Here is a 13630-nt window from a genome sequence, read left to right on the forward strand (position 1 = left end):
ACTTCAAGAGAGTTATACGATCAATAGGTAATGTTAAAAATCACTTTAGTTAAAGTATCAAGATGTTTGTTAACTTGTCCTTTAAGCATAATTTATTTCATGACAACTAACGGTTAATATTTTTTTACTCGCAAATTGATGATGATAATAGTCAACCAACACTTGCGATATCTTTCTTTAGGGGACCAACAGAGAAAGAACAGGTGATTCCAGAAGACATCTATTTTGAAGCTTTAGAAACTAAAGATGGCGTTACATCATCAATGGTTGTTTGTTCATTTACCTGCTACTAAAATAAACTACTTTTTTCCATAACAGATAAATTACTAAGTTGGACTAATATATATTTATAAATAACATTATTTTATTATAAATTGTAGATACAGAAAACATAGTGGTTGTTTTATTTTAACTACAAACATTTACACATTGTATTTAAAAAGATAGTTACTTAAGATGAAAGTGTAACTCCTAATGAAATACAGACGGAAATGAAAAGTGTGACTCCCAAATAAATACGGAGGAAGTATATGATGGAATATAAAATTAACATTGGAACATCAACCATTAGCTTAAGATACGTTATACAACCAGACTTCGTTCGGGTCAAATCGGTATGAGTAAGAAACGGTAAGCTAATAAAAGTTTCATTTTAGCGGGTTAGTAATGTACGGATCAAAGTGGGTCGTAGGTCAATAATAGACCAATAGTGGAGTAGGTGAATAAATGACTAAGGAAAAATAAAAAAGCGGAAAAAATTATATGAAAATACAAGTGAATACGAATCTATGCAGGTAATTTTTTATATCATGCGGATTACTAATTTAGTTTACATAAATATTGTGTTATCTATTTTCGATCCGTATAAATTATGTTTATTGACAATAATGGTACCCTTTGTTTTGGTCAGATATGCTTGACTAACTAACTTTTTATTCCAAACTCCAAAGTGGATGAAAAAGAAGGGTGAAAGAAGTGGGTGCAATTGCAAATTCTATAGTATGAACAAAAAGGTTAAAAAAAGAAAACAAATAATGGCAGAAAGACATGTTGGCAGACACATGTCCAGAGTTAATGAAAAGGATGAACAAAGAATTTGTTGGCATGGGACAAGGAAGGAATTATTGGAAAAGAGTACATTGTAAAAATGACCTTTAAGTCAAAACCATCAACTCTCTTTATATGTAGAATATGAATTAAGTATAATCAAAAGCAAATGAGTAAATAGATTTAGCTTTAGTTAGATTAAATTATAATATGTAAGGAGAGACATGTGAAGACCATTAACTAAATAAGGTATGGGGCAAACAAATAGGATCGAAAATCCATTTATAGTGTATGAGACAATGTTTTAGGGACGAAGAGAGTACGAAGTCTTTATAATAAATAAAAGCAATCAAATGCATTAATTAACGTTAAATTTATTGATCTGTAAGATGTTTTATTAAGCCCAAAGATGACAACAAACAGAAACAATGTAACCAATGATATTATTAATTACTCGACACGTGCCTACATTAGATGAAAAAGAGGACCATCAATGACAATTAGTTGGGTAGGTTGGGGACGTGGGGTTCTAATGGAGGGTCATAGTTATCACAAAAAAGGAGGAAAAAAAATTAAATAAAGGAGGAATGAGAAAATGATAAGTGGAGGGACTCAAAGGGAATTTTATAAAAAGAGAGCACTGTGCAAATAGTTTTTTTTTTTGAGGGAAAACGGGTGGTACCGCTAGTTGTTATTATTCATTAAACAAAAATCAGACGCAATTACATAATCTAATATACTTGGACAACCCCCTATCCACACTCGAGTATTAAATTCAAGTGGGCTAAGGTGAGCCATAGTATGGGCCGCTAAATTGGCCTCTCTAAATATATGAGAAAACTTAACACTATCGAAACAACTAGCTAATGAGATAATTTCTCGAACAATCATTCCCAATTGCGAGCCATCCTTGCTGCACCATTAATCAAATCGACCACCTGCAAATTATCGCATTCTACTTCCACCATTGTGGCATTGCTTTGCGCAGCTAGCTTCAGCCTAAGGGCTATAGATTTGGCCTCTACGACGACCACTTCCCACCTTTGCTTTGTTTGTAAGCAAGCAGCATGAACAACTCTACCACCCTCATCTCGAATAACCACCCCTATCCCCAAACCTATATCCTTGAATAAGGCTCCATCCACATTAACCTTCATAGCACCACTTTCAGGAGGTTTCAATACGGCCTCCTCACGCCTCCTTGACCCCCTTTGTGCACTTCCCGTTGCTTGTTTACCCTTCCCACCTCCCTCCTCCCCCTCATTTGCTGCACCATAGGCCGCGTGCAAAGAGATAACAGCTGCTACCACCTCTTCCGGAAGTCGTGCTTGGGTTCCATGGTATACTGCATTTCTCTCATTCCAAAAAGTCCACTTTATTATTGCGATCTTGCTAGCATCCTCCCTTTGTAACTTTGACAGCCACCACCCCGCCCAATCGCACACAGATCCCCCCTTTGGACAATCCCACATGCATCTCGTCTCTTCCAACTCCCATACCCCCGCAATTTTCTTGCAACCCCAAACCGCATGTAAGTTTGATTCCTCCTCGCACCCACACCTGCTGCAATAAGGCGAGATGCCTTCAATCCTTCTATGCAGTCCAATCGCTGTGGGCAATGCCCCACTGCAAAGCCTCCACATGAACACACGAATCTTAGGCGGGACTTGTATCCAATGCCACAACCTCGACTCTTCAGACGCTTGTCCACCATTTCCTTCTACTCCCTTATAGAAAGTGATGAAGTTATATCCTGACTTAACAGTATACTCACCTGATTTGTCGTAGCTCCAAACCAATTCGTCACCCAAAGGAATTGATGAGAGGGGTATGGACAACACCTCCTCAGCTTTGAACGCACTGTGCAAATAGTTTGTATGCTCAAACCATGTGTTCTCTTTTATATATAGTTATAGAAATAATTTAGAAACTGCGCCGATCATAACACAATTCAAGGAATTTAACCCAAATGATCGAGAAAAACGAAATTATATGAATTTAACCCAACTGATTATATGAAATTTTAATCATAAAAAGGTACTCCATATATCTTATTTATAAATTAATATACAAATGATGAACATAGTGATCCTGCTTTACAATGAAATTCAGTAGAAATAGGGATGAAAATGATAGAAACGAAAAAAGCGCTTGTCGATTTTCTTGTTCTTTGTTCCTTTGATAAATCTGCAAAAGAAAAAAAGTATGAACAAGTTGGAATCTATCGGCTAAATAATAAACTCATAATTCAAATTAAAGTGAAATGTACAACCTAAAATAGATCAAATCTACTTATAACCATAAAGAATTAAGGTCATTTCAACTACCTTCAGCATTATTTTCGTCAAAATTTTACCTTAGTTTCAATTAAATTCTGCATCCTTTTCTTTTAAATGAGAGAAGATGAATTTCCTAGCTTGATTGTCACAGCAACAAAGAACAAAACATCAAAATTTGAAGTATACGACCAAATAGAACCAAATAAGAAAAATGAAAAGAAGAAGTGAAATTACAAATTAAGTTATTATTAAGAGGACCCAGATTAAAGAGAAATTAAGTCAACCGATTTATAATGGAGAAATCAAATTGACAACTTCATCTTGAGTGAATCTAAAAAGCAGAGTCTGTATCAAATTAGAAAAGTCAAAGAACATATAAAAGCTTTCACTCAATTTAAAAACAGAACCCTAAATTCATATCATGAAGAAAACAATCAAATTAAAAGAATATAGACACTAGAGGAAAAAATTTCATGTGCTTCCCTTCAAGTGCGGCTCATATACTAAATGGGCAGCACTTAATACCACAAAAAATAAAGAAAAAAATACATATTTATAAGTACGGGCTCATGTTAAAAATTTGGCAGCACTTGAGTTCAAGTGCGGGCTCAGTTTACAAACGAGCAGCACAAAATATATTTCTAAAAATGTTTACCAAATACATTTCATCTCCCGCCTCTCCTCCTCTTCTTCTCTGGTTACTGCTTTTGCCTCAAACATTTTCTTATTTTCCCGATGCTCTCTCCTTCTCCTTCCCTTCCTCTCTCTGGTTTCTCTGCTCCTTCCCCTCTCTGGTTCTCTGGCTGCGAAATTCAACATTCACAGCACACACCGCACGACTAGCCGCGCCCGATGCTGTTCCCCACCGTTGCGTCGCCGCTACCGTTCCCCCACCGCCGTGTCGCCGCTGCTGTTCCCCTACCACCAAATTTGTCCTCTTCCTGTCGCCGCCGAGGCACACACGTGTAGCTCCTCCTCATCGCTTATAGGTTTGTAATTTAAAACCTAACTTTTGAAACATTTCCCTAAATTGTTAATTTTACTGTTTAAAATTTTTGAATAACGTTGTTGCTATTTCTTCGTTAATTTGTTCAATTGGTTTCTGAATAAATTTCATTATTTCTGAATTTATTCAATTGCTTTCTAAATACATTTTATAAAGCATCAGATCTTGTTATGATAGGGTTGTATGTGTTGATGTAGTGTTTTCGTTCTCACATTTGCTAAACTAGGTATTATTGCTATAGTTGAACTGGAATCTCTATTTGTTAACTAGAGTTTCATTCGTATATTTGTGTGTTCATGTTCTGCCCACACAAGCAAGCATACTACTGGCTTAAACAAGCTTTTTGAAGTTATTGTCGTTTGAGTTCTACTCTTTGTTTTATGTCTCGGGCATGTTTCAGGCTTAGTTTAAAGCTTGTTTTTAGGGTTACTATCAGTGTTTAGTGCCCTACCATGTTAACATGTAACATTGAGCCTGGGGAAAATTCATTTGCATTTGGTTAATGATGAATCTATTTTTTGGGGTTTTGTGAGATTGTGACAAATCACTCTTATTATATTTCTTGGTGTTCAATATACAATCTTAGATAATTTTTATAAATCCTAAAAGACCTTATGTCCCTATCCATATTACTTTGTCGAGTAAGTTGGTCATGTGTCCCTCTAATTGGGTCCATCGTATATCTCTTGGTCTAGTGTACAGTAAGTAGCTGAACTTCAAAAGAAAATTGCAAGAAACCAGATGAATGGTTCATACATCAAAAAGGTTCTATAATGATCAACTTAATGTTTCTGGAATAATGATTACTAGGGTTTAGATATCTTATAGTTCTGCAACCGACTCAATATATACCCTTTGACCTCATTTAAGATGATGGAATGTACTTGCTTATTATGAAACAGGGCTAGTAGTTTGTAATTCATAACCAAATACTTGGAATTATACAGAGACTAATGTATTATAGAAGGTGAGAGTTGATGCATCATTAAATTTGTAGATAGGTTATTGCTATAACCTTTATGAATCTGTAGATTAAAGTGTGTTTTGACATCCTATTGACTAATTGCCCTTTCCCCTCTGGCTTCAGCTGTTATTTCATGAGGATACAACAGTTGATGATCTGATTGATGTGATTGAAGGGAACCGTAAATACATAAAATGTGTATATGTATACAACAAGATAGATGTAGTTGGTATTGATGATGTTGACAAGCTAGCAAGACTGTAGAACAATAATGTCATTAGTGCCAACATGAAGGTACTTTTTTGACATTGGCTTAATTTAAATTACAATTGTGGGTAGCTAGCTTGTTACTGCTTCTAGTTATTATATTACATATTTAAATATCGACATGTTAGAGACTCTGTAAAGCACAACATAGCATAAGAGAAACAATTTGTAAGATAGTTGGAATGTTGATGCACCTGCAGTATGAAACTCCTATCTGTTAGGTGTTCTAAGGACATACAGTTCTAAATGTGCTTCCTGAGTTTATATCAAAAACAAAAAAAATGTCTTGTCTGTTTCTATATTAGAAAGACAAGATATAGAAATCAATGGCATGCCGATTGTGCTCCTTTATAGTTTTGCTTGGGTATATTCTCACTTGACAGCTGAGCAGATTATTCTGCTTTCTTTTTAGTCAATACATTTTATCTAAATTATAATATTTCTTTTGAAAATAATGTGTCCCTCCTAATCAGATCTTCTTGCTATGTTCCTTGAACAGCTTCATCTAGATAGATTGTAGGCAAGAATGTGGGCGGAGATGGGACTAGTAAGAGGTTATACTAAGCCTTAAGGCTAGCAGCCTAACTTTTCGGAGCCTGTGGTTCTCTCTGCGGTATGTTCTGTTCTCAATCTCTCTCTCTCTCTCTCTCTCTCTCTCTCTAGGCGGACATTTGATGTTTCTTATAAGACCTACTTTTTATCGGACCTACATATAAGACCCTAAAGATCCTTAGCAAATTTTCAGTCAATTGTAAACTGGTTTACTTATTTGTTTCTCCTCGTCACTTTAGTATTTGATTTTATGTCTACGGTTCATTTGTTGTAACTTCATGACTTGTACAGTTATACATCTATAATTATGGATTTGAAAGGAATTCATTGTGGATTTTAGTTTGCATGCTTTATTTATACACTATATCTCGCTTGTTAAATAACACATTGCCGAATTCATAAATACGTGTTTTGAACATTTTGTTGTTTTATACTCTCTCCGTATTGAATTGATTTAACTTCTGTTAATGTATAAATGACGTTTAATTTTTTTAATATGTTTTTAATAAAAAATAAATAAACTTGTTGTGAAGTGGAGGGAGTATTACTTATTGCTTTATTGTACCATGGTGGCATGGATATGTTAAAAGTAATGTGGAGCATATATCTTGTTACCTTGCTGGTTTGAAAGCATACATTGCTGGATCTACTAGAGTTCTCTTTTTAATGTTCATCCCTTGATTGTTGCGACATTAGTTCATTACCTGGTAGTCTAGTAGCACATGTTCTTGAGCGCAGCTCAAGTACATCTGACACGTTATATGGCAGAAAACCTCACCAAGTCAGCTACTGGCGATAATGATTCAGTGGCATTCAAAAGTTGACTAGTTCAGCCACATCTTACTTTTTCTTTCATTCTTGTTGCATCCTTCACTTTCTCACCCACCTGCCTTACAACATTTTTTATCCACTACAGTTCACATGCTCCATGACGTATGCAATTGGACAGGAAGAACATTCACACTGCCGGTTCAAAGTATTCAAGCAGACTAGTTCACCCGGTGAGCTCTTCATCTTTCTCTCTTTTACTTTCATTCACTCATTGAGGGCAATGTGTATGCTGCTCAATCTTTTATCAGTTAATGCACTAGATAAATTCTATTCAATAATGAAGTTCTATGTTGGTGTATATATTGTGATAATCAATATCTATTCATTATGGCCTTGCCTGTGCCCGTTTGTGTTTGTTGTTTTGCCTGCTGCAATACGATTCTGCTTGCTGCTATACCTACTGTGATTCTGGTTCTGTTGTTGTACCTGCTGTGATTCTACTGCTATTCTGCTATACTTGCTGTGATTTTGATATGCTTCTTCTGTTTGACCTGATCTACATGATTTTGACTTGATCTTCTGTTTCTGATCTGATTTTGTTCTACTTCTTCTATTATGATCTTGTGTTTTTATTCTGATATGCTTATGTTTTGCTTCTATGTGCAACCAGGTGGTCATTCATGATCAAAGTTGACCACATTTAACTTTCTAGTGTTTGTGTTTTTTTGTTTAGCTTGTATGCTCGATTTTGTTTGGTTTGAAGGAGTTTAGGTGTTATTTTTTTTAAGTTGGGAATTGTTTTATTTTAGTTCACGATATGTCGAATATGCTAAGTTTAAACATCATTTGATTTCTTTAGCACTTGTTTAATAACCTCCCATGGTTGATTCCTTTAGCACATGTGCGTAGGTATTTAAGTTAAGTATTTCAAAGTTAGGAGCGAAATAACTTATTTTAGACAAGATATGACCTATATTGATCAAATAAGCCATTTTAGTGAAAATTTGACCTATAATGATCAAACGAGTCTTATATGTGCATAAATTGACCAAAGTGGGTGAGAAAGAGTCTTTCAAACATAAAGATAAGTGTATTAAACTTGTAAAGGGTTTAAAATAGTCATTTGAGTTCATTAGTTAAAAGTTGGGATCGAAATAAGCCATTTTAGTGAAAGTTTGACTTATAATGATCAAACGAGTCTTTTATGTGCATAACTTGACCGAAGTAGGTGATAATGAATCTTTGAAACATAAATCCAAGTGTATTAAACTTGAAAACGGTTCAAAATATTTATTTAAGTTCATTAGTTGAAAGTTGGGACCGAAGCCATTTTAGTCAAAATGTTACCGATAATGAACTAACAAGGCTTAAATGTGCATAACTTTACCGAAATGGGTGAGAATGAGTCTTTGAAACATAAAACTAAGTGTATTAAACTTGTAAAGGGTTTAAATTATTTATTTAAGTTCATTAGTTGAAAGTTGGAACCGAAATAAGTTATTTTAGTCAAAACGTGACCGATAATGAACTAACGAAGCTTAAATGTGCATAACTTCACCAAAATGGTGTGAATGAGTCTTTGAAACATAAAACTAAGTGTATTAAAAATGGAAAGACTTTAAAATACTCATTTCAGTTCATTAGTTGAAAGTTGGGACCGAAATTAGCCATTTTAGTCAAAATGTGATCGATAATGAACTAACGAGGCTTAAATGTGCATAACTTCACCAAAATGAATGAGAATGAGTCTTTGAAACATAAAATTTAGTGTATCAAACATTGAAAGACTTTAAAATACTGATTTAAGTACATTAGTTGAAAGTTGGGACCGAAATCAGGCATATTAGTCAAAATGTGACCGATAATGAACTAACGAGGCTTAAATGTGCATAATTTCACCAAAATGGGTGAGAATGAGTCTTTTAAACATAAAACTAAATGTATTATTCATGGAAATAATTTAAAATACTCATCTAAGTTCTTTAGTTGAAAGTTGGAACTGAAATAAGTCATTTTAGTCAAAACGTGACTGATAATGAACTAATGAAGCTTAAATGTGTATAATTCACCAAAATGGTGAGAATGAGTCTTTGAAACATAAAACTAAGTGTATTAAACATGGAAAGACTTTAAAATACTCATTTAAGTTCATTAGTTGAAAGTTGGGACTGAAATTAGCCATTTTAGTCCAAATGTGACCGATAATGAACCAACGAGGCTTAAATGTGCATAAATTCACCAAAAGGGGGTGATAATGAGTCTTTGAAACATAAAATTAAGTGTATCAAACATGGAAAGACTTTAAAATACCGACTTAAGTTCATTAGTTGAAAACCATTTTAGTCAAAATGTGACCGATAATGATCAAACGAGTCTTAAATGTGCATAACTTCACCAAAATGGGTGAGAATTAGTATTTGAAACATTAAACTAAGATTTTCAAACATGGAAATACTTTAAAATACTCATTTAAGTTCATAAGTTGAAAGTTAGTGCCGAAATAAGCCATTCTAGCTAAAATGTGACCGATAATGAACTAACGAGGCTTAAATGTGCATAACATCACCATAATTGGTGAGAATGAGTCTTTAAAACATAAAACTAAGTGTATTAAACATGTAAAGACTTTAAAATACTCATTTAAGTTCATTAGTTGAAAGTTGGGACCGAAATTAGCCATTTTAGTCAAAATGTGACCGATAATGATCAAACGAGTCTTAAATGTGCATAACTTCACCAAAATGGGTGAGAATTAGTATTTAAAACATAAAACTAAGATTTTCAAACATGGAAAGATTTTAAAATACTTATTTAAGTTCATTAGTTGAAAGTTGGGACCGAAATTAGCCATTTTAGTCAAAATGTGACCGATAATGAACTAACGAGGCTTAAATGTGCATAACTTCATCAAAATGGGTGAGAATGAGTCTTTGAAATAGAAAACTAAGTGTATTAAACATCGAAGGACTTTAAAACACCCATTTTAGTTCACTAGATGAAAGTTGGGACCGAAATTAACCAATTTTATTATTATACGGTTCATTATTTCTTTGTTATGAACAAATTAGGTCTTAATTTATTGTACGATTCAATATTTATAATATAACTAAAGTGTATATATATTTTTTGATGGTCGATCTTTTTAAGGTTTTCAATAATCCAAGGGAGCGGCCTTTCACCTTTGAGGAGATGAAGTTCGAGAAATGCTGGCAAACTTCATTACCAGTGATTGTCTTTGATATTTTCTTGTAATGAATGTTAAATATGGATGCTAGTTTTTCATATGATTGTAATGTAATCGACTTTTATATTTACAATTATATACTATTTAATTTAATTATCTATATAATTGGATACTTTTTATGTGACTTATGGAGGGTAATCAATGGCGTGGTCCAATTGTAATATGTAGCAGGGAAATCGGTTATACGACAAATCTAGATCATGTGCGGCTCATTTATTGGCAAAGTGCGGCTCATTTATAAGCCAAGTGCGGCTCATTAATAAGCCAAGTGCGGCTCATTTATATATCAAGTGCCGCTCATTTTTATGCTTGTGCTGCCCATTTCTATGTCAAGTGCGGGCTCATTTTCAAATTTGGCAGCACTAAATATGTCATGTGCGAGCTCATTTTTAAAATTGGCAACACCAAATATGTCAAGTGCGGGCTAATATTCTAAAATTGGCAGCACAAAATATGTCAAGTGCAGGCCCATTTTTCAAATTGGCAGCACGTGAAACATCAAGTGCTGCCAATATTTTGGCAGCACTTGAGAAACATTAAGTGCAGGCAGGCCATGTGCTGCACATGTAAAAGCCCGCACTAAAACCCTTAAAATGAGCCCGCACTTGAAGTTATAGTCAACCAACACTTGACCCCGCAAATTGATGATGATAATAGTAAACCAACACTTGCGATATCTTTCTTTAGGGGACCAACAGAGAAAGAAAAGGTGATTCCAGAAGACATCTATCTTGAAGCTTTAGAAACTAAAGATGGTGTTACATCATCAATGGTTGTTTGTTCATTTACCTGCTACTAAAATAAACTACTTTTTTCCATAACAGATAAATTACTAAGTTGGACTAACATATATTTATAAATAAAATTATTTTATTAGAAATTGTAGATACAGAAAATATAGTGGTTGTTTTATTTTAACTACAAACATTTACACATTGTATTAAAAAAGATAGTTACTTAAAATGAAAGTGTAACTCCTAATGAAATACAGACGGAAATGAAAAGTGTGACTCCCAAATAAATACGGAGGAAGTATATGATGGAATATAAAATTAATATTGGAACTTCAACAATTAGATACGTTATACAACCAGACTTCGTTCGGGTCAAATCGGTATGAGTAAGAAACGGTAAGCTAATAAAAGTTTCAATTTAGCGGGTTAGTAATGTACGGATCAAAGTGGGTCGTAGGTCAATAACAGACCGATAGTTGAGTAGGTCAATAAATGACTAAGGAAAAATGAAAAAGCATAAAAAATTATATGAAAATACAAGTGAATACGAATCTATGCAGGTAATTTTTTATATCATGCGGATTACTAATTTAGTTTACATAAATATTGTGTCATCTATTTTCAATCCGTATAAATTAATAGTTTATTGACAATAATGGTACCCTTTGTTTTGGTTAGATATGCTTGACTAACTAACTTTTTATTCCAAACTCCAAAGTGGACGAAAAAGAAGGGTGAAAGAAGTGGGTGCAATTGCAAATTCTATATTATAAACAAAAAGGTTAAAAAAAGAAAAAAAATAATGGAAGAAAGACATGTTGGCAGACACATGTCCAAATTTAATGAAAATGATGAACAAAGAATTTGTTGGCATGGGACAAGGAAGGAATTATTGGAAAAGAGTACACTGTAAAAGTGACCTTTAAGTCAAAATCATCAACTCTCTTTATATGTAGAATATGAATTAAGTATAATCAAAAGCAAATGACTAAATAGATTTATCTTTAGTTAGATTAAATTATAATATGTAAGGAGAGACATGTGAAGACCATTAACTAAATAAGGTATGGGGCAAACAAATAGAATCGAAAATCCATCTATAGTGTATGAGACAATATTTTAGGGACGAAGAGAGTACGAAGTCTTTATTATAAATAAACGCAATCAGATGCATTAATTAAAGTTAAATTTATTGATCCGTAAAATGTTTTATTAAGCCCAAAGATGACAACAAACAGAAACAATGTAACCAATGATATTATTAATTACTCGACACGTGCCTACATTAGATGAAAAGGAGGACCATCAATGACAATTAGTTAGATAGGTTGGGGACGTGGGGTTCTAATGGAGGGTCATAGTTGTAGGGAAATACAGTTAAACATAATAACATGTGCGGAAACAATCTTCAAAGAAAGGAAACATGTATAAAGCACAGATTAAGCAAACTTACATTCGAAGCGTATTTTTCCAAGTAATCTGTCAACGAACACGAACTTAGAACTCCACTTGTCGTTCTTCTACTTGTTTCACCGACACGATCAGATCCGTCTTGATAACCGTAGATTAGACAACCAATCAAGAGTTTGTGCTTTTGGGAAGAACACATCCATGGAGGCTGAGAGAGAATTAGGGTTTCTCTCTCATCCTTAGGGTTTGATGTGTGTCGACTGAATTATATTAAGTTAGGAAAAAAAGTTGTGTGTAATAATATTATAACCCTTAGGTTATAATACTAACCGGCCAAGGCACAAAGGCCAAGGGCTAGCCAGCATTACCCGCGCAAGCCCACACGCGCACAGCCACACAAGCGTTGGGCCTTGGGCTGCGCTGTGTGCGCTGTTGCTGCTGTTCCTTGCATGCGCGCGCGCCCAGCCAAAGCATGGGCCTTGTGCGCGCTGGCTTGCTGTTGCGCCTAGTGGTCTTTGCGCGCTTGCGCGCCTTGGCTCATTGGGCCGGCAGCGTTGCCTTCTCGTATTTGCGTTTCAATACCTTACGTCGATTATTTATCGTATAGTACTTGACGATCCAATGTCGAACTATACGATTATTCGTTTCGCCTAGCTTACGAATATACACAATACGATAAACGATTCCGACCCAACGTCATATCATATATTTATGTTTTCCAAACTAATTCCCGAAAACCTATTAAATGAATTTTCGATTCATTTAATCCGGTGATCTGTTACATGCCATTGGTGTGACCTTGTAGGTGCATTCAAGAGTAAGTTGTGAGCTTAATATTCATTAGAACTCACTGATCGGAAGCATTTCTCCAGCTAGCTGTTTCGATCACTTGATCTCACTGAATTAATTGTTCGCAATTAATCTGAACCTTGGTATTAGACTAAATGCACCTTGGTTGAAGGACATATTTCCTTCAGTCTCCCACTTGTCATTCAGACAAGTGTGCATTCACATTCCTTTGTCACTTTGTGTTACTTACTGAACATAAGGTAAGATCCAAGCCATCCTTATTAGGTCCAGAAGTTAAACTTTTACAGAAGGTTAAGCCTTAACCATTCTGAGCACGGCCATGCATTTTAAAGTATCTAGCTCTCCGAGAGGCCTTGTTACACAACAACACCATATCCTATCAAAGATAGGAGGACAATCCATTCTTGCAATCTATGAACACTCACTTTGATTCATAGTACGCTCAATAACTTCTTTTATAGCCTCCTTTTACGGTGCGACGTTTAGCTAGCATCAAAGCGAACTAATTCTCAAACGAGCAAATATAATCTCTCATGTTCCGAGGAA

At 34.7% G+C, this 13630-nt stretch overlaps 1 long non-coding RNA gene across 1 annotated transcript; it reads left to right on the top strand.

The window, feature by feature from the left end:
- Positions 1–3985: 3985 nt before the first annotated feature.
- Positions 3986–10256, top strand: LOC110804819 (uncharacterized). The gene is made up of 4 exons (XR_002537835.2): positions 3986–4315; positions 6063–6176; positions 7032–7116; positions 10034–10256. It is a non-coding gene; the product is annotated as an uncharacterized lncRNA (long non-coding RNA).
- Positions 10257–13630: the final 3374 nt, after the last annotated feature.

The sequence above is a fragment of the Spinacia oleracea genome, chromosome 4, assembly GCF_020520425.1.
Source record: "Spinacia oleracea cultivar Varoflay chromosome 4, BTI_SOV_V1, whole genome shotgun sequence".
Taxonomy (NCBI): Eukaryota; Viridiplantae; Streptophyta; class Magnoliopsida; order Caryophyllales; family Amaranthaceae; genus Spinacia; species Spinacia oleracea.